The sequence below is a fragment of the Tamandua tetradactyla genome, chromosome 15 (assembly GCF_023851605.1).
Source record: "Tamandua tetradactyla isolate mTamTet1 chromosome 15, mTamTet1.pri, whole genome shotgun sequence".
NCBI classification, from domain to species: domain Eukaryota; kingdom Metazoa; phylum Chordata; class Mammalia; order Pilosa; family Myrmecophagidae; genus Tamandua; species Tamandua tetradactyla.
In genome coordinates, this window is record NC_135341.1 from 25,019,084 (window position 1) to 25,042,955 (window position 23,872).

The window sequence follows — 23,872 nt, forward strand, 5'->3', positions numbered from 1 at the left end:
GTTTATTTGGATTCAGTGTGGCTGGCCAAACACAAGCCTTTCTAAGAACACACCAGGGTAGCTGGAGATGAGCAGACAGTGCCCTCCCATTCATGTTTTAATTATGTCCTGAGAAATATGACCTTGAATCCTCCCAAATGCCCACTGAGAAGCCTCTCTCTCTCTCCTCCAAAGAACAGCCTTTGTACCAGATATTTTTCATCTGTAATTTCTTTCAACCCTCCTAGGAAACACAGATTCCATCAGTCCCCATTTTCCAGATGCTAAATCTGAAGTATAGTGAGGTGAGCTAACTTCCCATGATCACGCTATTGGGAGCAGAGGAACATGATCAAATATAGGTCTTTCTAGTCCAGAGTCCCATGTTGTTTGTACACCCTCAAATGCACCACCCACCACCTCTCTGCAATATATAGGCAAATGTCTTGTCATGTATATAATGTGTTAGCACATCTGTGGTCTTGGTCTTTGCTTAACACTGACCAGAGTAGCAATGCAGTTAAGTAATTCATAGAATTACAGGATTCATGTGGTCTGAAATTTAAGCCCTTAGTTTAATCCCCTTCTTCCATCCCACCATCTAGCTCCCCTGGTCAGAACTGATGCAAATCAAACAACACTGTAATTGATTTCACTTTTAGTTACTCAGTAGTATTATGGACTTTTTTTTTTTTTTGTATGCTCTGTGGTGGGGTTACATTTCATTATTTTTCCATGTGAGTATCCTATTATTGCAGCACCATTTGTTGAATTTTGTTTGTTGTTTTGCTTATTTGCTTGGTTTTGGGGTAAGTACATGGACCAGGAATTGAGCCCAGGTCTCCCACATGGTAGGCAAGAATTCTACCACTAAACTACCCTTGCACCCACCTCATGTATTATGAACTTTTTTAAAAATGTTTTTATTGTATGGTATAACACATATACAAAGCAAAGAAATAAAGCAATAGTTTTCAAAGCACTCTTCAACAAGTAGTTACAGGACCGACCCCAGAGTTTGTCATGGGCTACCATATAATCCTCTGGTATTTTTCCTTCTAGCTGCTCCAGAATATAGGAGGTTAGAGGACTTAAACATTTTTTATCATCACAATTGACTTTTTTTTCCTTCTTTTTTTGTGAAAAATAACATATATACAAAAAAGCTATAAATTTGAAAGCATAGCACCACAATTAGTTGTAGAACAGATTTTAGAGTTTGACATGGGTTACAATTTCACAGTTTTAGGTTTTTACTCCTAGCTGTTTTAAAATACTGGAGACTAAAAGAGATATCAATTTAATGATTCAGCATTCATATTCATTTGTTAAATCCTATCTTCTCTGTATAACTCCACCATCACCTTTGATCTGTCCATGCCTCTCGTTAGGGGTCTTTGGGCTATGGCCATTCTAAATTTTTCATATTGGAAGGGTCTGTCACTAATATGGGGTAGGGAGATAGAACTATCTGATGTTCTGGAGAGTGTGGGCTAGGTTTCAGGACTTATCTGGACCAGGGACCCATCTGGAGGTTGTAGGTTTCTGGAAAGTTACTCTAGTGCCTGGAACCCTTGTGGAATCTCATATATCACCTTAGGTGTTCTTTAGGATTGGCTGGAATGTTCCTGGTTGGGGATTAGCAGGTTATGACGGTAGCAAGATCTACCTGAAGCTTATGTAAGAGCAACCTCCAGAGTAGCCTCTTGACTCTATTTGAACTCTTTGCCACTGATACTTTATTAGTTATACTTCTTTCCATCATTTTGGTCAGGACATAATTGTTGATCCCATGGTGCCAGGTCTGGATTCATCCTTGGGAGTCATCTCCCATGGTGCCAGAAAGACTTTCACCCCTGAATATCATGTCCCTCATAGGGAGGAGGGCAATGATTTCACTTGCAGAGTTGGACTTAGAAAGAATAAGGCCACATATGAGCAACAAAAGAGGTCCTCAACTCAGATGTGGGACACCAATGATTCTTATATTTGTGAACTTTGTTTTGCCTATCATTTCCCTGAAATCCAACTCAAAATTTTCCATCTTTTTTGCCGTTTGCTGTTTGAGTCTTTGAAGTCAGTTATCCTGTCCTCTAGATCACTTATTCTTTCTTCTGTCTTTTCAAATCTGGTGTTGTGTGCCTCTAGTATGTTTATTTGGTCAACAGAGTCTTTAATTTTTGTGATATCTGCTATTTTTCTATTTATTCTTTCAAATTCCTCTTGATGCTCTTCTACTGTGTTCTTGATCTCCTTTATGTCATTTGCTATCCCACTTACTTTATTAAGTAGAATTGTAGGAACATCTTTAATTAGTTGTTCCAATGTCTGTGTCTCCTCTAGTGTTTTAATTTGGTTATTAGGCAGGGCTATATCTGTCTGCATTGTGATATGCTTAGTGATCTTCTGTGTCTTCGTGGCATGTAAATATCTTGATTGATTTACTTTGGGAGTTGACTTCTTTCAGTAGCCTAAGGCCTTATGTTTGTGGGATCGTTGTACAGCAGGGAGCAGTGTACAAGGTAGGACACTCAGTGTGGTAATTTGTTTCAGGGCAGGTATAGGTACAGGTTAGGGATGTTAAGCTGATGCTTATGAACATGGGCACCCAGCGGCCGGGGAGGATGTAGCTGTGTAGGTACATTGGTCTGGGGGACATATCCCTAGTGTGTGCTGGTCTAAGGCATGGGGCCCTTTATGTGCACGCATGGAGCTGTGGAAGCAGGTCAGTGTTATGCCTTTGTGGACTGGGAGTAGATGTGACCCTGCTGTGCAGGTCAGCACTTTCTCAGAGCTGGGAACTGTGGCTGAGGGCCATTGCATGTGTGGTTCTATGACTGCTGTAATCTGAGGTTCCCAGAGCTGAATGACTGTGATTGGGGGCCCATGCACATGCATGGGTATAGGAATGCCATAAATTCATGCACAGAGCTCAGGGAGGGTGGGGTGAGGCTGTGCTACACTATGGGCAGGGGTAGCCTGGGTATGGAGGTTAGTGCCCATAGCATTTATGGGCTGGCAACAGCCTGCAGGGAACAGGGAGGGGGAGGTGGTACTCGGGAGGGGTGCAGGTGAAGTGGGTTGGACTGCACTTGGGGTAGTGGTGTGAGGCAAGTACATGTACTGGGTGTGGGGGTACCTAGAGCGCAGGGAATGGGAGTGGGTGACAGGGGTGTGGGGTGAGTTGCCGGTCATGGGGCTGCACTGGTGAGGGTAGCACACCCAAGGAATGTGGCCTGGTTTATTTTCTAGTCCTCGGCTCCTGTCCGTGCACTCCTCTGGGCTCTGCATCTCCATGCCAGACTCCAGCTTTCTGCCTCTCAGTAGCTTGGTGTCTGCAACCAGGGCTGCTGCAGAAGAGAGCAGAAGGCTCTCCCAGGTCAGCCGCACTCTCAAATCACCACCTTAGTTGCCCTCCTGTCCCTTCTCTAACTTTTCCATGGAGCAGGGCTAATCTCAAGGGCTATTCAGCCATCTTTCCGGAAGTTGTTACATCTGTATTATGGCCTTTTAATGGAGCCTTCAGCTATGGTTTTACTGATCTAATTATTAAATAAATGAATTAGTTTATCCTAATCTTTAATGACTAAGTTAATAAAAAAGAGTGATAAAAACACCCAGGGATGTGGACGTAACCACTTCTGTGTCTGCCTCTAGCATCTTATTGAACTGTTCCCAGTGTGCTAGTTGTTGTATGGGGATTTCAGATTATCAACCAAAGAGGAGAGTTGAGAGAAGATTTTTATTTGGGGCATTGTTGTTCTGGAATGTTCCCTGGCAGAGTGGTTCTGAGAAATTGTGTCATAGTGCTCAAGACACAAATGCCAAGATACAAATTGGCAGCTTCTGAGGAGGCCATGAGCAGTGATCCAAGTGATTCTAATATATTACCCTTGTGGTAGTAAATGTTCTGGTTCTTCACAGAAATGGGACTGATAAAATTCTGTGAACATGGATACTTCATCATAGCAAATGTAACAATTTTCATTTGTTTTAATTTCATGATTAGTTCTGTTAATAAAAATGTCTATTTAAGCTATTTAAGACACCCACTAAATTTCTATAATATTAATTTCATGGAAAAATTCCAACAGAACTATATTAGTTTTTCCCCATTAAGGTAACATTATGGACTTTTAATGGAGCGCTCAGCTATAATGGTTTTTATTGACCTAATTATTAAATGAATTAAAATCTGTCTTAATGCCTTCAAAATTATATAATAGCAGCATCAGAGAGGGAGCCATGGTTGATTACTCAGGGGTAAAAAAAAGAGACCCTGAACTACACATCTCTTACACATATGTGGTTTATCTGAAAGGAAAAACAGATGATACTCTAGTTCTATTGATGGTATTTGTCTTTCACCTTTGTATAAATTTTTTAACATCAAAATAATACTGTGTGGGCAGTTATACTCTTATTCTTTTCCTTTCCTTCCTCCTACCCATTTCCATTTTGATAATTTCCAAAAATAATGTTAGGACATTAGCAATGTGATTAACTATATGATGGAATCTAGAGGTTTTTAAAATTAGTTTTTCTATAAAATAATAGGGTTGGTGTAATAAATTTAAATGGTGAGGGGGGAAGGGAATGCAAAAACATTAAATCCCACTTTCTAGAAGTATCACACTTTTGAAAGCTTGAGGAATCTGTCCGTAAATTATTGATTCTTGCTGTTCTAGTTTGCTAGCTGCAGGAAAGCAATATACCAGAAACGGAATGGCTTTTAAAAAGGAGAATTTAATAAGTTGCTAGTTTACAGTTCTAAGGCCAAGAAAATGCCCCAGTTAAAATGAGTCTATAGAAATGTCCAATCAATGGCATCCAGGGAAAGATACTTTGGTTCAAGAACGCCAACGAAGATCAGGGTTTCTCTCTCATCTGAGAAGGCACATGGTGAACACAGTCATGATTTCTCCCTCAGCTGGAAGGGCACATGGCGAACACAGCATCATCTGCTAGCTTCTTCTCCTGGCTTCCTGTTTCATGAAGCTCCCCAGGAGGCATTTTCCTTCCTTATCTCCAAAGGTCGCTGGCTAGTAGACTCTGCTTCTCCTGGCTCTGTCGTTCTGCTTTGCTCTCTCTCTGAATCTCTTATTCTCCAAAGTGTTTCCTCTTTTATAGGACTTCAGAAACTAATCAAGAACCACCCAAATGGGTGGTCACATGTTGTCACCAACTTAACAACCACTCTTGACTAAATCACATCATCCAGGGAGATGATCTGATTACAGTTTCAAACATACAGTATTGAATAGGGATTATTCTACCTTTATGGAATGGGATTTTGATTAAAACATTGCTTTTCTAGGGGACATACATCCTTTCAAGCCAGCACACTTGCCTTCTAATAATATTTTACATATTCGTTGTGCATATAACAACTATGTGACGCACAAGCCTCTACTCCTCTCTCCCTGGCCTTCCCCCAAGGCAGATATCATTAAGGGATCCTTGCTCACTGAGAACAATGCAGACTTGGAATCTATCTCAGCACTGCTTCTAGGAATCCCACCATTAGAGGAGTTGACACAGGAGTTGAAACCTAATTTGCATCCCTGATAATCACTCATAATTGGTAAAGTCTTTTCATAAACACGCACACATTCACATGCAAGAGAATCTCACTAACTCATCAAAGAAATTCTGAAGGAGAGGGAGGATGAGGATTATCAACTCCATTTTAAAAGACAAAAACCCAAAACTCAGAATAAGGAAGGGACTAAATCAGGTGCATAGCTGATAAGGAGTAAATGAGAATCAGTCACCTGCTCTGCTCTGTCATTGCAAACCTATTTACTGAGCACCATCTGTGTGCCAGGCACAGAATATTCAGCAATGAGCAAGACAGGCATGGTTTCTTCCCCTGGGAGCTTCCACTAGGTTGGGGAAGGGGACACAAGTGATAGACACTGGTAAATAAATAAGATCCTTTCAGGTGCCGATGAGGGCTCTGAAGAAAAGAATTGGATAGCAAGAGTGTGGTAGTTTGAGCAGGGTTGGATTTGTTTAAAATGGGAGTGATAAAGGTCTCCCTGAAGACTGACATTTGAGCAGAAACCTGACAGAAGAAGCCCAGATAGGAAAAAGACAGGGTTTGAGTTTCTTAGACAGAGGAGGGAGCTGGTGCAAAGAGCTTAAGGATGGAAGGAGCTCTGTGTGGTCAAGGGAAAGAAAGAGGAGACCCGTTGCAAGATCCCAGTGAATGAGCCTAGGAGGAGGGGCAGGAGAGAGGTTAGAGAGGTAGCCTGGGGTCAGACCACTCAGGATCAGAGTGAGAAGTATGGATTTCATTCTCATTCTACTGTGCAGCCATTGGAAGCCATTAAATAGGGGAGCAGGGAATCACATGCTGCCTCTGCCCAATATCTATCCAATCATTACACACAATTTTGTCTTGAATGTGCGCATGCTAGACTGAACAGCATCTTGCTGCAGGAGTATACTTCTACTTTGATGGACTCAGAAGGTGGAGCCTTCTATTTCCACCCACTTCTTCCATGTGGCCATGGACTTGAACCTATCTCAGGAGCAGGGTTAGAATAATGAGCAGGATATTCAGTAGAGATTTTGGTAGAGACAGAATCGCAGGAGAAATGCTTGTTGTGTGTAATACTGACACCTGAGAAGCACAGGACTTCCTGAAAGGAGACAGATATAGGTTTGTCTAAACTAGTCAGAGGAGGCACCTCCTTGCCACTCTCAACAGATGGGTGTAGCTCTGTTCCACTTGGTGGGCATCTCTTTGAACTTAATCTTAAATGCAAAATTAAAACATCACAGTACTGTTTGAATTTGTTTAAATACCATATTCCTTACGAGGGAGCTTTATCAATATGAAAAGTGATTATTGTCGCTATTATTCTCATTAACAATACTAATATTTTGCGGAGTACTTGCCATGTTCTATATGCTCTCAGCCATGTGAGATAGGTACTGTCATCATACCATTTTACAGATGAAGCAACTGAGCCACACAAAGGCTAACCAGTACTTATCCAAAATAATTCAGCTAGCCAGGGTAGAGTCCTGGAGATTTAACTACGAGCCCACACTGTAAACCACACAATGGCCGTCCCTCACATTGTCAGAGGTAACAGTGTGCATGGATTTTGGAATAAAGCAGGCCTGGGTTTGAGACCTATCTTAGTGTCTTTATTTGTAAATTATGATGATACTGCCCTTCAAAGGTTTTGATGAGATTGGAGGTATTGTAAACAAAACACATAGCAGAGTGCCATGTCCTTTAGGCACTAGGGCTCAGTGCCCTGATCTATGACACGGCAGATTACAGTAGCCTCTGCTAGGATTGCTGAAGAGCATAAAGGAGATCACACATGTAAAGCAGTCAACATGGTGCCTAGTGCTTTCCCAGGCTCTCTGTAAATACTGACAGCTACTCATCTTATTCTGAGAACAAACAGTGTTTTGAATTTTTGGCAGCCATTGCAAACCAAAGTGGCAGTGGAGGAAAATCTACACATATCTTCTCTATAATTTTGATTTCTGAAACAGGAATGAGTACCATTATCAATAAACTAAGTGTATCTGAAATTAAGCTGTGGTGATGTTAATGGGCTGGTGCATTTTTAATTCAGTCTGGTGCTGCTTCAGATGGAATCACTATAATTTTTTGCACTCTAATAGGAAAATTCAGTGCAAGACCTTTGAAGGAAAGTCTGAGGTGTAATATTGAGTTTTAAGTCAAGTTTTGGCAATAATACATTCTAGAGAATTGCAGATGTTCTCAGATCACATCCTATTTCTTTAAAAACTGTGGTGTTTAACTGACTGATAGAGCAGCCAGCATGATGGGGAGGGTAAGGCTCTTTTTTCATAGTTAAAAAAATTAATCTCTGGCTAAGCACGTGCAAAACTTCCTGCATATGTGGTTGTGGGATTAATAGATTCTCAAACTGCGTTCCCTGGAAAATAGCTCCCCCACAGTTCCTGTTAATATTAAATGTGGTTGGGAACTGCTGCAAACTGTAACTATCCCAGTGTTGGGCATACTCTGTGGGTCAGTCCTAGGCTAACAGCACTGAGGTGAAGCTATCCTTGCCCTCACCGGGCTTACTGTCAAGAACCACATCTTCTCTTCTCTAATGTCAAACTCCTATTGATGAAAAATAGAGTGATTTCATCTTTGTAATGAGGCAAGCATCTATTAAACTCCGTAAGTTTAATAGATTTGAATCAACTCTTTCTTGAAAAGGCCTGTCCCTAGTTTGACCAAGGTGATATAAATCCTGTATTTCCTTAAATTATCCTATGGCAATGCCCAGAAGGTAAATCTTCATTGAATTCTTGCAACATATGAAGCTTCTGGGAAGGCAGCATGATGGGTTGGGGGAGGGGCACGAATGTTTATGAGCCCCCTGGGCTGGGAACCCAGAGAGTCAGGTCATTTTTGTCACTAGCTTTCTGGCCCCGTAGAAGGCTTAGCTCTTATTCAGTAAAATGAGAGACTTGGACCAAGTTCCTTCATCTTCACTGCCATGTCAACACCAACTTCTTTGTCCCTCTTCCTACCCTCCCCCTTGAGATTTCCAATTGATCTACACATTCTTTCTGGCCCCTCATAAAGAAAGGTTCCTTCATTATTTGGCCTGAAAATTTCCCAACTGCATTTTTAATGAATCATCTAAAAGACAGTTCTTACCCTGGAGTCCCTAGACAGACCTCGAAATCAGATATGAACGCTTGGGTATAGGTGGATTTTCAAGGGGTCAGGGGAAGGCTCTGTGGTTTTTATTTATTGAGTGAATATTGAACACCTATTCTATATCAGGCATGGAGCAAAGCAAGGGAAAGAAAATGGTGGCCTGGCCAGATATGGTCCCTGATCTTCCAGAGCCTCCATTCTAATCAGGAGGATTCTAGAAATGAGTACATGGGCAATTCCAGTGCAATAGGATAGGAGGTATGGCAGGGCAGATGGGAAGTTGCTATAGGAGCTCAAGAGAGGGACACCTCACAAAGACTTCAGATTTCCAAGGGCATTCATGACCCTCAGGTGTATAAGAACCTCCAAACTAAAGAAAGGGAATTTGACACGAATGATACTAGGGTGAGCAACATGGAAAAATGATGACAGGTGAACAAATATGTTTGAGATGTTAATTCACATCTAGTAAGGCATTCAGCAGTGCACAGTTTGATTTAATGACTTGAAATGATCATGCTCAATGTCATCACAATCATGACTAACATGTATTGTGTCCTTTCTATGTACCAGATTCTTTCTAAGCATTGAACATAAGTAATCTCTTTTAATCTTAAAATAATCTCTATGAGAAGACGGTATATTCCTATTTTACAGAGGAGAATGCTAGGTATTACGCTATCTGCTCAAGGTCTTCAAAAGGTCTTCAAAAAAAAAGAGCAGTTCTGGGATTTCAATTCAGATCTCAATTTAGATTTCAATTAACCATCTACTGCCATAGATTTTTCATAACTTTTGGTTCACAGTGAGGATATATCTGGAACCCTTGCCTACCATATAGGTTGGGAAAAAAGGGTTGGAAAGTGATGTTTTCATGAACTGTTTTGCCAGATATGGCCAACCATTAGATTTTAAAAAGAAAAATCAAAAGTCTGCACCATCTGTTCCTCCCCATAATGAAAGACCATCTCTTCTAGGCAGGCTTTGAGAGGCCTTCAATTACCAGCTCAGACTGAGAGATGATTTAATACACCTGCTCTATAGCCAAAAACTATTCATGAAATTCAAAGAAGAAGCAGAGCTCTAAAGGGCTTATTAACAATTTAATGTTTCCAAAGCATGTGGGATTGTTAATTCCATTTGCCACAGAAATACGGTCATAATGATTAAGACCTAGTCCTGTAGGAAAGCAGAAATGTGAAATCCACTTTATGACTGCACAGCTCCCATTGTCTTATTCTAAACTATTCCAAGATCTTCTGTGTCTGTTTAAGGGCCTTTCTGTGCCTTTTCCAGTTGATATTGCAAGTCCACTTTCAATTACTGCACAGTCTCTGCCTTCTTCTGTGAATGTTTTATCCAAAAGACACATAGTCTCCTGAAATAGTTCCTACTGATGATATTATCCAAAGAATGCTTGTGAAAAGTCTCTTGCTACTAGAATTGTGTTGGTTTATTCATTCAATAAACTTTTACTGAGAGCAGGACCTGTGCTAGACACTGGGAGTACAAGAAAGAATCAAGCCCACGCATGACAGTCTGCAGCATAGGAAAATGAAGAGATCTTTGGTCTGCAAATGACACAAACCCAACTCAAACTGCCTTCAGGGAAGCTGAAAAAAGTTATTAGCTCATATAGCTGAAATTCTAATGAGCTGAAGCAAGCATTCCTGGATCTAGGGGGCATAAGCAGTATCATCAAGGACTCTAAGACTCTCTACTTCTTTTAGGCAGTCTCTCCTCAGGGAAGGCTGAACACCAGCAGCCTGTGGCCCAAATTCTAGTAACTTATAGTGGAAAGATTGTCTTTGCTAGTAATGCTTAAAAAAATTACACGAAGACTCCAGGCCAACTTAAGTTACATACCATTTTATTGCCTAAACTACTCAAGCACATACCATGCAAAGGGATGGCTTAAACAAGGGAATTTAATTGCTCACATTTCTGAGGCTAGGAAAAAGTCCAAATCAAGGCATCATCAAAGAGATGCTTTCTCCCTAAAGACTGTGGTGTTTTGGGGTTGACTGCCGGTGATCCTTGGTCTTGGGCTCCATTGTTACATGGCAATGCACATGGCAGCTTCTCCTGGCTTCTCCTTTCTCTTCCAATTCCATTGATATTAAGATTCTGGCTGCTTCTTCTGTGGTTTCCTCTCTGTCTAAATGAGTTTTATTCCACTTATAAAGGACTCCGTTAATAGAATTAAGACACATCCTGGTTGAGTTGGACCATACCTTAACTGAACTAACCTCATTAAAAGGTCCTACTTATAATGGGTTCATACCCACAGGAATGATTAAGTTTAAGAACTTGTTTTTCTGGGATACACATAGCTCCAAATCACCACAAATACCCAGTGTTAAACCAATAACCTTGGTTGGAGAGAGGGGGTTCTTTGAGAGACAGCTCTGACTCATGAGCCCACTCCTAAAGCTAGGTAGAAATGGAATCAACCCCATCCAAATTGCGATAAACAGGATAGTTCCCCATCAAAAAGGGGGTTCTATGAGTAGAAGAGAATAAGAGGAATGCTAAATTCACAAAACATAGAGGGATAGGTACAAAGCATTAATGGAGCCCATGCAAAGTGTGGGGAAGTCTCAAAAATGCTTCCTAGAGGAGTAGTAGATATTGGAACAGAGTCTGGAAAGGTGACTAGAAATTCAGCAATAATAGAGAGGGTGACCTAGAGTTTATTTCTGCTTTGCTGATGAACCAGTTGGAATCACCTTGGCAAATAATATTCATTCATTCAAATCAAGTTTATTTACCACCTACTAACCACTTACCGATCTCTGTGTTAGTGGTAGAACAATAATGTTGAACAAGATAAGCACTGCTCTGGCTCTCATGGGTTTATAGCCTAGAAGGAAGACAAACATTACACAGATCATTCCAGAAGCGATAAAAAATAAGTATCACTTTGATCAGGGCCTAGAAGAAAAGATCAGATGTTAGGACTAAACCATATAGATGCTTAGATCAGTTCTCCCAACTCTAAGGTACAAAAGGAAAGTCTTATTTCCCTCTCCCACAATTAATAAGACAATAACAGACACAATGAGGATGATAGATGAATTCATTTACATACAAGTGCACGTGTGTACACACACACACACAAAACAGAGAATACCTTGAAAGAGGGAATAAAGGCTAGTTCATTGAGTGCCACCTTAAAATACATCATCTTCATACTGTTCAAATGGTTCATTTGTCCTTATCCTCTTAATGTTCCCCATTCAATGCTTTCTTTCACTTTTTATACAGTGTCCTTAAACCACTGTATCTATACTCAGTATGAAATACTCTCTTCTGCCTTCTATTATTCTGCTCTACGAAGCATTTGGGGTTCAAAAAATGCTTTTTGGTATAGGAGCAAAGAAAACCTAGAAATGCTGCTTTTAAACTGCTGACTTTACTGACTCTTTAATATTCAATAATTTTAATTGATTATACTATTTTGTAACCAATTTGGTCATAAAAATATTCCATGGTAGAATATGTCCTTGTAGGCATTTTAAGTGGAGAGAAATTTACCTGCTTATGTATACACTACTGAAAATAGACGTGTATAATAGAGACGAGACTACAACTGCAAATGGCATTGCTATGATGAAAAAGCATCTGCAATGGAAACCTTCCTGTGAGTGACAGGAGAGGAGGGCCACGTCTGTGCGGGTTTGCTTTTACATGGCAGCTTCAATTCTTTATTAAATGGAAGCCAGATGCTTATAGTTAATATTTTTAATGGATTCACATTCCCAGGTAGCTCATAAAATCCCGTTAATAAATCAAAGGGCCCTTCTTAACAGAATTTTAAGGTATGCTATGACATCACTGATATATTATTGAATTAGGGGGACGGGAAGCTAGATTCATAATTTATTCCAAAGTCTCTACTCCTTCTCAACTGTCCTCCATGTGCATGAATTCCCCCAAAGAGGTTAGAAAAGGATGTTGGGAATCCATGTCTCATTGTCACAGGCTAGCACTGTGGATACCGTAAGACAAAGTGAGTTACTAAGAAAGAAATTTCCAAGTGATTTAAAAGACACTATTTAAATTCTATTAGAATTTTTTTAAATAAAAGGTAATGAGTTAAGTGAGAATAAGGTGTAAACCTTCCTGAAATATTTGATTGCTAATGAATAGAAAGTATTAATCTTAGCAACTAAAAGGAGAAAAATGCATAGTTTTTCATTAAATCAACTAAATGATTAAATGAGTTAGTCAGTAAAAGCCATTTTAATTTTCTGAATGTGAAATGTGCAGCTTATAACAAATAAATCCAAAGCACCTTTCTAAGCAAGTTTTGACTATAAAAAATGTGGGTTATAAAGATGTTTGGTATTTTCTTCTTTATATATAGTCAATATTTTAAATATAGTGACATTAATTGTATAGAATGAAATGCCCCTACTATCTGGGTTTAAAAAATAGTTGGCACCCAGTGCAACATCCCTAATGGATCTTCAACGCTATTACCAAATGATTGATTGTTGTCGTAGTCATTTTAGCAGCTTTCAGAGCTGTTATATTTTTAATTAAATTGGCTGTGAATTTTGTAAGTAGCAAAGGTTGATAAACTAGCGCTCAGCACAATATTACCATTATTCCTGGCGTGGCTGTCACAGTTGGTACATTTATGTGCATAATCTTCTTAACATTCCATAAGTCTCTTTGCTTTTGGGCATTGATCTGAAAGATTACTTCCTATACAGAGATAAAGAAAAAAATTAATTCAGCAATGAACATGGTACTGCGAGATTCTTTGTGGACTGAGAGGAGATCTAGCCTAGCAACTCCACTGTAATTTGGGGGTTACTTCTTGCACCCCACTGGCAAGGGAGAGTAGATGTGGGTAGCAGATCAGTGAGCTGATTCTTCTACCCACATGTTTTGAGAGGTTCATCTGAGTCACCCTCTGGGCTGGGTGCTGGGAACACAAGAGTGGGTCTAGTAGGAGACCCAGACACTGATCCATCAGAACAGATAGTGACCAATTCAAGAATGGACCAAACTATAATGAAGGGACCTCCAAGCCAAGAGGTCAAGTGGGGCTTCCTGCAAAAGTGACCCTGGAGCTGAGATCTGAAAGTGGTATGGCAGCCAACCACATGAGGAGAGAAGCAAACGTGCTCCAGGCAAGAAGACCAGCCTGGGCATAGGGTGGCAGGAGCCAATCTGAAGGCCTGAAAGAAGGCCAGGGGGCTACAGGCCAGAGAGGGATGGGACAGAGGTGAGAGGAGCAGTGCTTTTAGCCCTGAATATGGTGTCTGAATTTCCAGGAAGCCCTTGGGAGTTGACTGACCAGCCATAGAGTTCGCCGTCAGATGGTCCCGTTGAGGGAGGGTGTTCGGATGATTGCAGTCACTGGAGGAGGCAGCCCCACCTTTGATGTACTTGACTTCAATTGGCTAGGAGAGAATTAAATCAAAACCCAGGAGAAATGGAGTGAAAGACCATTGTAGTCTATGTCCTTCGCTGCCATTAGTTTGCAGATTAGGAAGGTAAGCTGCAGAGAGGCCAATGTTATACCGTGATTACTGCTGAGCATCTGGCCCACCTCATTTCTAAAACACTGTCACTTCCCCCACATTTCTGATTTTCACTCCTGGAGTAAAAAGCAATTCCCTTATTTATTCAACACATTGATGGGAGGTAGGAAGAGTTTGTAGGAGACAAAACAACAGAGAAGTTAAGAACATGGTTTCAGAACCAGAAAGCCCTGGTTTTGAATCCTGACCAAGCTATCTGAGCTTGGCAAAATACATCAGCTTTGAGCATTGGTTTCCACATCTGTGCAGTGGGGTTAATAATAGTGCCTATCTCACTGAACTGTAAAGATTATATGTCATCCTTCATGTAAAGTGCTTTTCATGATTCCTGGCATGTAGTAAGTACCCAACTTCTGGTAACTATTATTATTTTTAGGACATCTTGAATGAATCAATGTATCAGTGAATGAATTTTCTTATTTTCTCTCATTTTTGAAAGACAAACTGGGGTTTCACTTTCTGTAAAGGGGCTGATGCCTTTGAATTGTGTTGAATATTTTTCTGACCCCTGATATCCTGTTGTGCATGAAAAAATTTCTCAGTTAGTCTACTGGTTCTTCATGAGTAAGTAACTTCCTGTTGGTTCATATGTCCTGCTAGTTGTGGGCACACACCCATCACAAATAATGTTTGAAGACCACAGATAATGAAGGCAGAACCATCTCCAGAGGAAAAGGACCTGCCTTTGGTTGGACATTATTTACCATGGTAGGAATTCAGACTTTGGAATCACACAAGCCTGGCCTAAATCCTGGCTGGGCCACTTATTTGTCTGTGAAGCCTTGAACAACTGAGCAAAGCTTTCTGAAACTGTTTTCTCAAAAGTAAAATGAAGAGCATGGTAATGGATTTTAGGCAGAGCCTTCTCTGTGGGCCTTTCATAGTGTACCCATGCTAGAATAAACTGCAACCTCAAACCATTGCCCAGCCTCCATACCCATGGGCTGTGAGCACTGAAGGGGGTTGCACAATGTATAAAAAAAAAAAAAGGGAAAAACAAAAATGAAAATGATATTATTTATAGTATAGGATGTTGTGAGGTTTACCTAAAATAGGGCAAAATGCCTGACATAGTAAACACCCTACGATTATGGCTTCCCTAATTATGAAGACCAGTCTCTTAATAATTCCCAGTGTCTTCACTGTGGAGACATGGGTGAGGGGAGGGCTGAATCCATTCAGTTGTACAGCCTTTATTTCCAAGGTAGACAAGGTTGATGTCATTTCTCAGTAATGCAAAATTGACATCCATACCCTCTCAGAAAGCATTTGGGTTTAGTGTCTTGATTTCTTCAACGAGGCGTTCATGACAGCTTCTACAAGGAACAGCTTAGAGTACTAGGGGCGCCTCACAAGACAGATGACTATGTGGGGAGATTGTATTAGTCTGTAAAATTTGTGCACAGAATAAACATGGCAGTTACTTTCAGTGGCATAATCTCTGTAGTTTCCAACAAGAGGCTGTGCAAATTGCAAAGGAGGGAAAAGAATGTCTCTGTTTTCCTACATTTAGTTTACAGATGAGCCACAAAGCTACCATTTGTATTTGCTGGCAATTTCAATCATTCTGTATGCATGCTTGCCCTGGCAACATTTCAAAGCACTATTCCACATTACCGTGGTATTTTATCACGCATCATATGTCTGACACAGTTCTCTCCTTGGCAAGAGAGAGCTTCAGGCAAAGTTTCAGATTTTGTCAGCAGGAGAAAAGGAATTGTTACAATCTAGAAAGGGCTGGGGAAACATACCTTTAAGTGCTACAAATTTGTAAAGGTAAAGCTCCAGGTAGAAAGAGGAGGAATGAGCAAGCTTACACTTTGCCGGTTTTAGTGTATTCTTGCTATACGGTCCATTTGGGCACAAGACCTAGCTGTGTTCCTTACAAGGCCTTGTGTCAATGTAGCCAGGAGGGCAGTTTGAGAGAGTATTTTGCAAGGTAGCCTTTGGTGACCATTTGACCAAAATCAAAATCCCATGCTGAACTTATCTAAGATACCTGTTCTCTCATTGGTCAACACTTAAAGTTGCCTTTGTCTCTGGCAATCCTCTAAGGGAACAAGGAAGGCAGCTCCTGGGAAGTTGAAGGACGGGACATGGGCAGAGATGGGTTAGCAAGAGAAGCAGGGGCAGGGCAGGAAAGCTGGGGGCAAGGCCAGGCAGGGAGGTGCAGGGGGGACCCAAAGACCCAGCTGGGCCAATCTATAAGAATTTTTCATTGGCCAGAGTGGGTATAGTTCTGATGCTCAAAGTGGAAAAGGGAATTGAGGCTGTATCCTGAGTAATACACATCAGCTCCTCTGTTTCCATCACCCTAGGGAGGTGAGTTAACGTATGCATTGATGCTGATTATCTGGTCCTCATTCTGTCTTTCTTTTCTGGTATGACCTGCCCTGGAAGAAAGGATTATGTGTTCCCCTCTTCCTCTCTTCCCTCCATTTCATCTACCCAACCAAGATATATTTATCTAGCATCTTGTCTCTGCTAAGCTCCATTCCAGAGACTGTGGAAACAACAGTGAACAACACAGATGTGATTCCAGAGCCCTGAGGCACCATCTCAGAGCCTGGGAGGCAGTGTACATGATGCTGGGGAGCACCTGGACAGGGCAGTGACTCAGATTTTGGGGGGATGCTATCCACATCAAACGCCAAAGAATAATAGGACATAAGGTGCAATCTAATTCCTCCTTTTCTTGCCTGCAGCCCCTTCTTGACATGAGCAAGGCTAGTATGTGAAAAAGAGCAAGAAGCAAATTCAAGTTCTATTATTTCTTATTTCCTAACTATCATTTGTCACAGTTTTTGCCATGTCTAGGCACCACTTCTACTAATATTCATTTTCTTCAAACCAACTTCCTTTCTCTACCTGAGTAAATATATTGAAGAAGGAAAGATTAGATCACTGTTGTAATAGAAAACCAGTATAATATGCCACAAATAGAGGGTACCATAAATGTAAATACAGTGAAAAGTAAAATAGCATTATTAAATTTCAAGAGAATTCTGTTGTTTGAGCTTGAGGCTTATTCTTTTCTAGTATAAAAGGGAGATTAGCAAGCATTAGAGCAGTAGGGAGGATGTTGGAGCATCAAACTGAAGCTCTTTCGTGGAAAAATCCTAAGAATGAAAAAGGATGGTAAAACTAAATCCTTACTACGGGAGTCAACATTCTTTAAGGCCATGACTGCATGACCTAAAGCCATTGTTTGGACCTTCAGAGGTACTTGATCCACACTCTGGGAGGAACCCAAAGTGATTCAATGGAGATGGAGCATGGTGAAGTGGGAAAGGTTATGCATGGCTTTGGAGGCCTCATTAGGGAGTTTGGGTCTTTTCCTAAAAGAATGGGAAGCCACAAAAGGAAGCAGATGTCTGGCACCACCTGGTTTGCATTTCAGAAAGCCAACCCAATCTGCAGAGGGGAATGGATGATGAGAAACAAGACTGGAAGAAAGAAGCCCCAAGAAGGCTGTTAAGTAATCCAAGGGAAAGAAGATGGTGACCAAAACTAAAAGAGTGATCGTAGGGAGGGAAAATGAAGAATGATCAAATCTGCTGATTGATTGAATGAGGTTAGAGTAGGCACTGAAAAATAATTTCTGAATAGCATGACTTCCTCCTGGGAGGGCTAGGTCAATCTGGTCCTTCTCACACCATTTTTGGCTGAGAATCCTGAAGCACTGTGCATATCTTACTCATAATGTTCGCATGGTCCACCCATCTTAGTTTCTCAACTATTTCCTCCACCCCAAAAGCATCCCCTTCAACATCCTATTTGAGATTTCTGGTTCACTGATATTTCCCAGGGGAGATATCTGTAAACAAGGCTGAAGAAGTGATAATGATGTAGTTGGCCCCTATGATGCCTTATGCATGGGGTAGTTCTCAGTTTCTCCCCTCGTTTTCCACTTATCTTTAGGCAGTGATTCTTAACCATGGAAGGATTTTGCTCCTCAGGTGACATATGGCAATGTCTGGAGACATTTATGGTTGTCACAACTGAGGGAGGCAGGTTGCTACTGACATCAGGTGCATAGAGGCCAGTGATGTTACTAAACATCCTACCATCCACAGGAACAATGCCTACAACAGAATTATCCGGGCCAAGATATCAGTAGTGCTAAACCCTACCAGGACACTGCGAGGACAGTGAGACTGTCAGAAAGAGTTGATGGGAACAAAGAGGGAAGGCCATGGTGGGGCAGGTGCTCCTATCAGAATACTCTTATTTGCATTTAATAACCTGTAGAGATGGAGGGGTGCAGTGCGGGAGGGGGAAGTGGATGTTCTGAAATTGGAATCAGAAGAGTCGGCAGCCCTAAACATCCTCCTACTCCCATCTTAGATGCCTAGGGCTCTGCTGTGCTAACTCAGTAAGAAAGGAAGGAGCTTTGTGGCTTTGGGTTGACCCTTCATAGGCAGATAAAGTTATCTAGTCCGTGGTACCCCAGCAGGTGTGTCAAAATGCCAGGAATCTTCACACTATCTTGGCTAGTCTCCAAATCCGCGCAGAAAGAAGTATCTCTGTTTTTAGAGGCTAGTCGCAATGATTACTTTTTCCTACGGGGAAAAATGTCAGAAAGATAAACACTTTGTAAATCACTGCATGCCTCCTACCTGCAAGCTTTGAGTTTATCTGTGAGACATTTATCTCCTTGTATACTCACTCCCCAAAATTATCATCTAATTAATAAACCTAGTAGCCTGAAGTATGCCAATCGATTAGAAAGAGAATGGAAGAAGCCGAATCTGGTGCAGCATGGTATTGAACCGTTGGCAGAAAGCTCTAAGCCCTTCCTCCCAAATGAGCATGTTTCCAGTCCACCGAGATACAAAGAGAAAGCGGTCAACGGGTTCCACAGTACTTGGCAAGTTAGAAAAATGGTATGTGCAGATATCTTGTTCTGATTCTTAAGTGAGACAGGCATTGACTTTCTCTTTACTTCATGGATGTAGAGTCTGTGAATGGCAACAAATTGACTTCCCTGCAAACTGGGACCTCTGTTTTGACTTCTGTGGACAGAGCTGATCTATCCTCATGATAGGAACCCAAACACCTGGCAGCTAAGTGCATAATCAAAAATTCAAGAGAAAAAAAAATCCTGATGAAATATATACACATATTGAGAGATTTGTATATATTTCTTTAAGAATAAGGCAGATTTAATAGATAAAAGGTCAGGATATGTTAGAATCAAACACCTTTAAGGGTGCATTCTACAGTGTACGTTGAAATGGCCTGACTCTCTTTCCATTGCCCTCTCTCACATGTCCCTTCAGGATGTGGCTGAGAGGTCTCCTGAGAGTAGCTGTTAAATAAATGCAGCTCTAGAGTATATGGGCTGAGAGTAGAGAAATTCTCCTTGCACCAGAGTCATAGTGATGGATTTAATATTTGCATCGTAACTTTGGAAGTGAATGACAACTTGCAAAGGCCCCTACAGCTGCATCTCAGAAATAGGGCCTAGAGTGTGAGGGCATGCTGAAATAAACCTCATTTGGAACCATTTGGGGTTAAACAAATGCTCTGGGTTCAATATCCAACAAATGCATTCAGGCTCACCTCAGTGATCAATGTTGTGCAATGAAAATATCACTAAAATTCATTAGCAAGACTAAAGCCCAAACTCTTGCCATTCCTGAGACCACTGGGATTTCTTCCTTTGTGAACTCATGGGCCCAGGGATTATCCTTTCCTTGAATTATAGTGAAATCTGTCTTAAGTGATCACCCAGGGACAGTTCAAAATTGGTAACCTGGTAGAGGTTGAACTTTAGCTAAAAGGTCAAACAAAATTCTTCTGGAAACCTGAGGGGTTGCTTAAAGGTGAAATAAAAAGCTAAAATGAAATTGGCTTAATCCCTGGTTTATGAACCAAGTAGCACAGCTAAGCAGGCTGAAGGATGCATTCAGCTCATAAATGCATTTTGACTTATCTTTCTGAAATGCTTCAGATCCCTTATGTCAAGTGCCATAGCCTTTCTGGTTTGTTGATCATGTGCCTAACAGTGTTCTCATTTGCTGAGAATTCCATGTATTTTGAAGAACTTTGGCTATGTGTTCAGGACCCATAGCAGTGGTGATGTTACAATGACATTCCACATCAGGCCCTGCTCCCAAGATAGACAATGGAGCCTGACAGTGTCTTGACTTGGGAATATGGAAATTTGCTTAACCAATAGCAAAACATCCATTCAGTGGGAGAAGGACTTTCTTTAAGGCAGGCGTCTTTATTCTAGTCCATTATGTAAGGAATTATCTTTTTATTGTATCTTAGGGGCCTAGTAGAAAAAATAAAACTGGTATATGATCTATTTTCTAATCCTCACTGAGGTACTTAGAGGAGAATTTGTAGCTATCTGCAAGTAGCTCTAGAATTCCTGGCTTGAAGCTAAGAAGGCTAAGAAAGCAAAGAGTAGAGGAATATAGAGCCAGTATGCTCTTCTTCCTGAATGGAGAAATGGAAACAGACATGTAGAATCCAGATCCCGACTGTGAGACATTTTTTGGTTCAGGCAGGTCACTGGAGCCCACTGAGCCTCTGTTTCCTCATCTGTAACTTGAACAGAGTAGTGATAATACTGGTAGCTGTTGCTTACTGAACCTCTGTGTGTTAGTCCCTGGGTTATGTAAGTCCTCTACTTGGCATTTCACCATGAGTAGTGGCATCCCCACTGGAGGAGATAATAGTATCTATAAAATATTGATTTAAAATGTCTGCTTTGCAGGGATGATGATAAAATTAAATGTCATGGCACATGAATGCCACAAGGACAGCCTGCCTGGTACCTAGCAGTAGTTCCATAAAAGCCAGGTCACTCCTCTTCCTGAAGAGATGAACATTGACTGTGTGTCCACGTAACTATGTGTACCAGTCAGGGTTCTTCAGAGAAACAGAACTAATAGGAGACACACACACACACACACACACACATACACATATATACATATGTATTTCCTCACCATTTGTTCATTCCTCACATATTTATTTAACACTGCTAAGTGCAAGGGAGCACAGCAAGAAACTGAACAGTTTTCTCTGCTCTCTGCTAGCTGAGCTGATGGTACACTGTTGTCCATTTCAGATCAAGTTGAAACGGAGGTTAAGAAAAAGGAGGTAGAAAGTGGTTCTGTGGGAAGAGGCTCTGAACTGAGGATTTCTCAATTCAGAGCAGGGTTAGCCTTGTGTGCCCAGATCAATTATCTAGGCCTTTTATTGTTCTGTATTAATGATTATTGTATATTTGTGCTGGCTAACTTAGCTTGTCTACAGAAGAAACTGTTGTCCTTAAAATATGATATTTTCATGAACTAAAGCCATACAAACCCACCATTGCCTTCCGGGTATAACTAATGACTTACTTACTTTAATGATCTTAGCACTAATGCAGCCCACAGAATAAATCATCTCGACTCAATATCTCTAATTGAAGGCTCCCTGGAAACTAGGCAGACAACTACCACAAAGGCAACCCATGGAGAAAGCCCAGTAATGGTTTATGTCTGTGAAGGTTTGATTCTATTGGCTTGGGCTTCCTGGAAGCCTGGCTCTTGGTGTCTGTCCAGAACAACTATCTCACTTCCCTTAACAATATTTACTTCTCTGATCACAACAGTTGGTTCCAAAAGCAACCCAGAGCAAGAATGGCATAAAATGATACCATCTTTTTTCTAGAAATCCTTTCTTACATCCAAGGTAATTAGCCAACAATTAAGTGGCAAATGTTTCATAAAGGCTACAAACTTGGACGCAGCTTTCCACCAAGGCTGAGGTCATGGTAATGCCAAGCTATTCGCTCAACTTAAAAGCAGTATCATTAATCAATAGTCTCTATCTTCTTCCTTCCCGCCAGTGGTGCAAGGGCAGATTCACCATCTACTATAAGCATTAGCTGTTTTTGCATTATTCTTGGTTAGGTTAAATATATTCAATTCCATGTATTGTGAGCTTTCTTACAAAAGTTGGTTGACTTTTCTAAGGTGGGAAGGATTAAACCAAAGACCAACAGGAACCTCAGATCTATAGCTCCTGGTCTATTCACTGTCTTTTAAGGGGTATAGAGGGGATTTGAGGTAAACATTAAACCTATATTATTTCCATGCAAGGTCTTTATAATTCAATGAAATCTGCCTAACAAACTTCCTACAGAAAGAAGACCTTATCCCAGGGTTGTCAAATCATGGCCTGTGGATGACCCAAGGGGCATCCTGTTCCTAAATAAGGTTTTATTGGAACACAGCCACACTTATGTATGTTCTATAGCTGCTTGTGTGCTACAATGGCAGAGTTAAGTAGAGATCTTATCTATTTATCTTATAAATAGTGATTACCACAGAGCTCTTATGGCCTGTGCACCTAAAGTATTTACTATACAGGCCTTTAAGAAAAAAATTGCCAACCACTGGCCTATCCTAAAATGATGAAAAGTTTAAACTGCATGCTATAACACAAGCTCCATGAAGCCAGGAGCCAGGTCTGTTTTGCTCACCTGTATGTCCCCAGAGTCTCATGGATAAAGGTCACTCAACAAATGGAAAATATTAGACTTCCTCCTACTCTCTAGAGAGCCTTTCACTTTTTGTATTTGACAAATATTTTATATTTGACAAATATCCTACCTATTGTATGGTTGAGGTCCCGGTATTATCATCTGTCTTCAGTCTGACCTCCTCCATTAGCACTGTATTAGTTTATAAACAAATGATGTTCTCCATTCAATAAATAATTCTTGGACCCCCATAAAGTTCTAGGCACTGGGGGATGCAGTGGTGAATAGGCCACATCAGGGGCAGGCCTTCCAAGAACTTACTCTAGTCGGAGAGAAAGACAAAAACATGTAAAAACACACAGACAACTATTATATCAGATAGTCAGAAGGAAATAAATATGGTAACATGATAAAAGTATTTGTACAAGAGGAGTTGAATTTTGATTGAGGGGTCAGGAAAGGCCTCCCCAAGGAGGTAACATTTCAACTAATTACTAAATGATAAAAAGCAAACCTGGGGAAACCTGGGACAGGGAGTTCCCAGTAGAGTGAATAGTGATTGCAAAACCTAAATGTCCAGGATGAGCTTGACATGTTCAGGAAAGAGAAGGCAGGCTAATGTGCCTGGACCATTGGTGAGGGAGGGAAAGCGATACTGGTACACAGGTAGGCAGTGGCAAAGAGGTCTAGTAGGCCCAGCAGAGTTTGTGGTTGGAGGGTCTTAGGCAAGGCAGTGACATGATCCCATATAAGTTTTCCAAGGATGACTTTGGCTACATTTTAAGGAGGTGAGAGTGCAAGCATGGTGACCAGTTAAGAGGTGATTCCAGTGGTTTATGCAAGAGATAATGGTGCAGTGGAGTGAAATGGGCCATTTGTGAAAATGTCTTGGAAATGGAGCAAGTAGAATTTGTTGATGAAGTTGAATAATGTAAGGGGTCAGAAGCTGAGGAGGATTCCTAGGTTTCTGACTTGAACAATCAGCTGGATGACAGTGCTATTTCCTGGAAAGACAGAAGTAGGGTAGAGGAGTTACAAGTCAGGAATTCTCTTTTGGTTGTATTAAACGTGAGGTGCCCATACACATGCAAGCGGACTGGTTCAGTAAGTGGTTGGATATTCCTGGTTGGAGCTCATTAGAGAGTTCAGGGCTAGAAATAAAAATTGAGGAGT

General features: G+C 41.0%; 1 protein-coding gene, 1 long non-coding RNA gene and 1 other non-coding gene across 12 annotated transcripts in view; 2 read left to right on the forward strand and 1 right to left on the reverse strand.

Annotated features, from left to right (window-relative positions):
• Positions 1–23,872, forward strand: part of FHIT (fragile histidine triad diadenosine triphosphatase) — a 1,619,043-nt gene that overhangs the window by 1,548,163 nt on the left and 47,008 nt on the right. The window lies entirely within an intron of this gene.
• LOC143656985 (uncharacterized) overlaps positions 1–23,872 on the reverse strand; it is a 110,771-nt gene that overhangs the window by 77,994 nt on the left and 8,905 nt on the right. The window contains exons 3-6 of one of the 4 annotated variants that reach the window (XR_013162676.1): positions 13,962–14,067; positions 13,259–13,363; positions 11,440–11,513; positions 10,516–10,808 (exon numbers count right to left, since the gene is read on the reverse strand). This is a non-coding gene — a long non-coding RNA (uncharacterized LOC143656985). Of the gene's footprint in view, positions 1–10,515; positions 10,809–11,393; positions 11,514–13,258; positions 13,364–13,961; positions 14,068–22,829; positions 23,022–23,872 lie in introns of those variants that run through there. The other 3 variants (XR_013162678.1, XR_013162677.1, XR_013162675.1) reach the window with 3 other exon arrangements.
• On the forward strand, positions 15,045–15,181 carry LOC143658166 (small nucleolar RNA SNORA42/SNORA80 family). The gene has a single exon (XR_013163175.1). It is a non-coding gene; the product is annotated as a small nucleolar RNA SNORA42/SNORA80 family (small nucleolar RNA).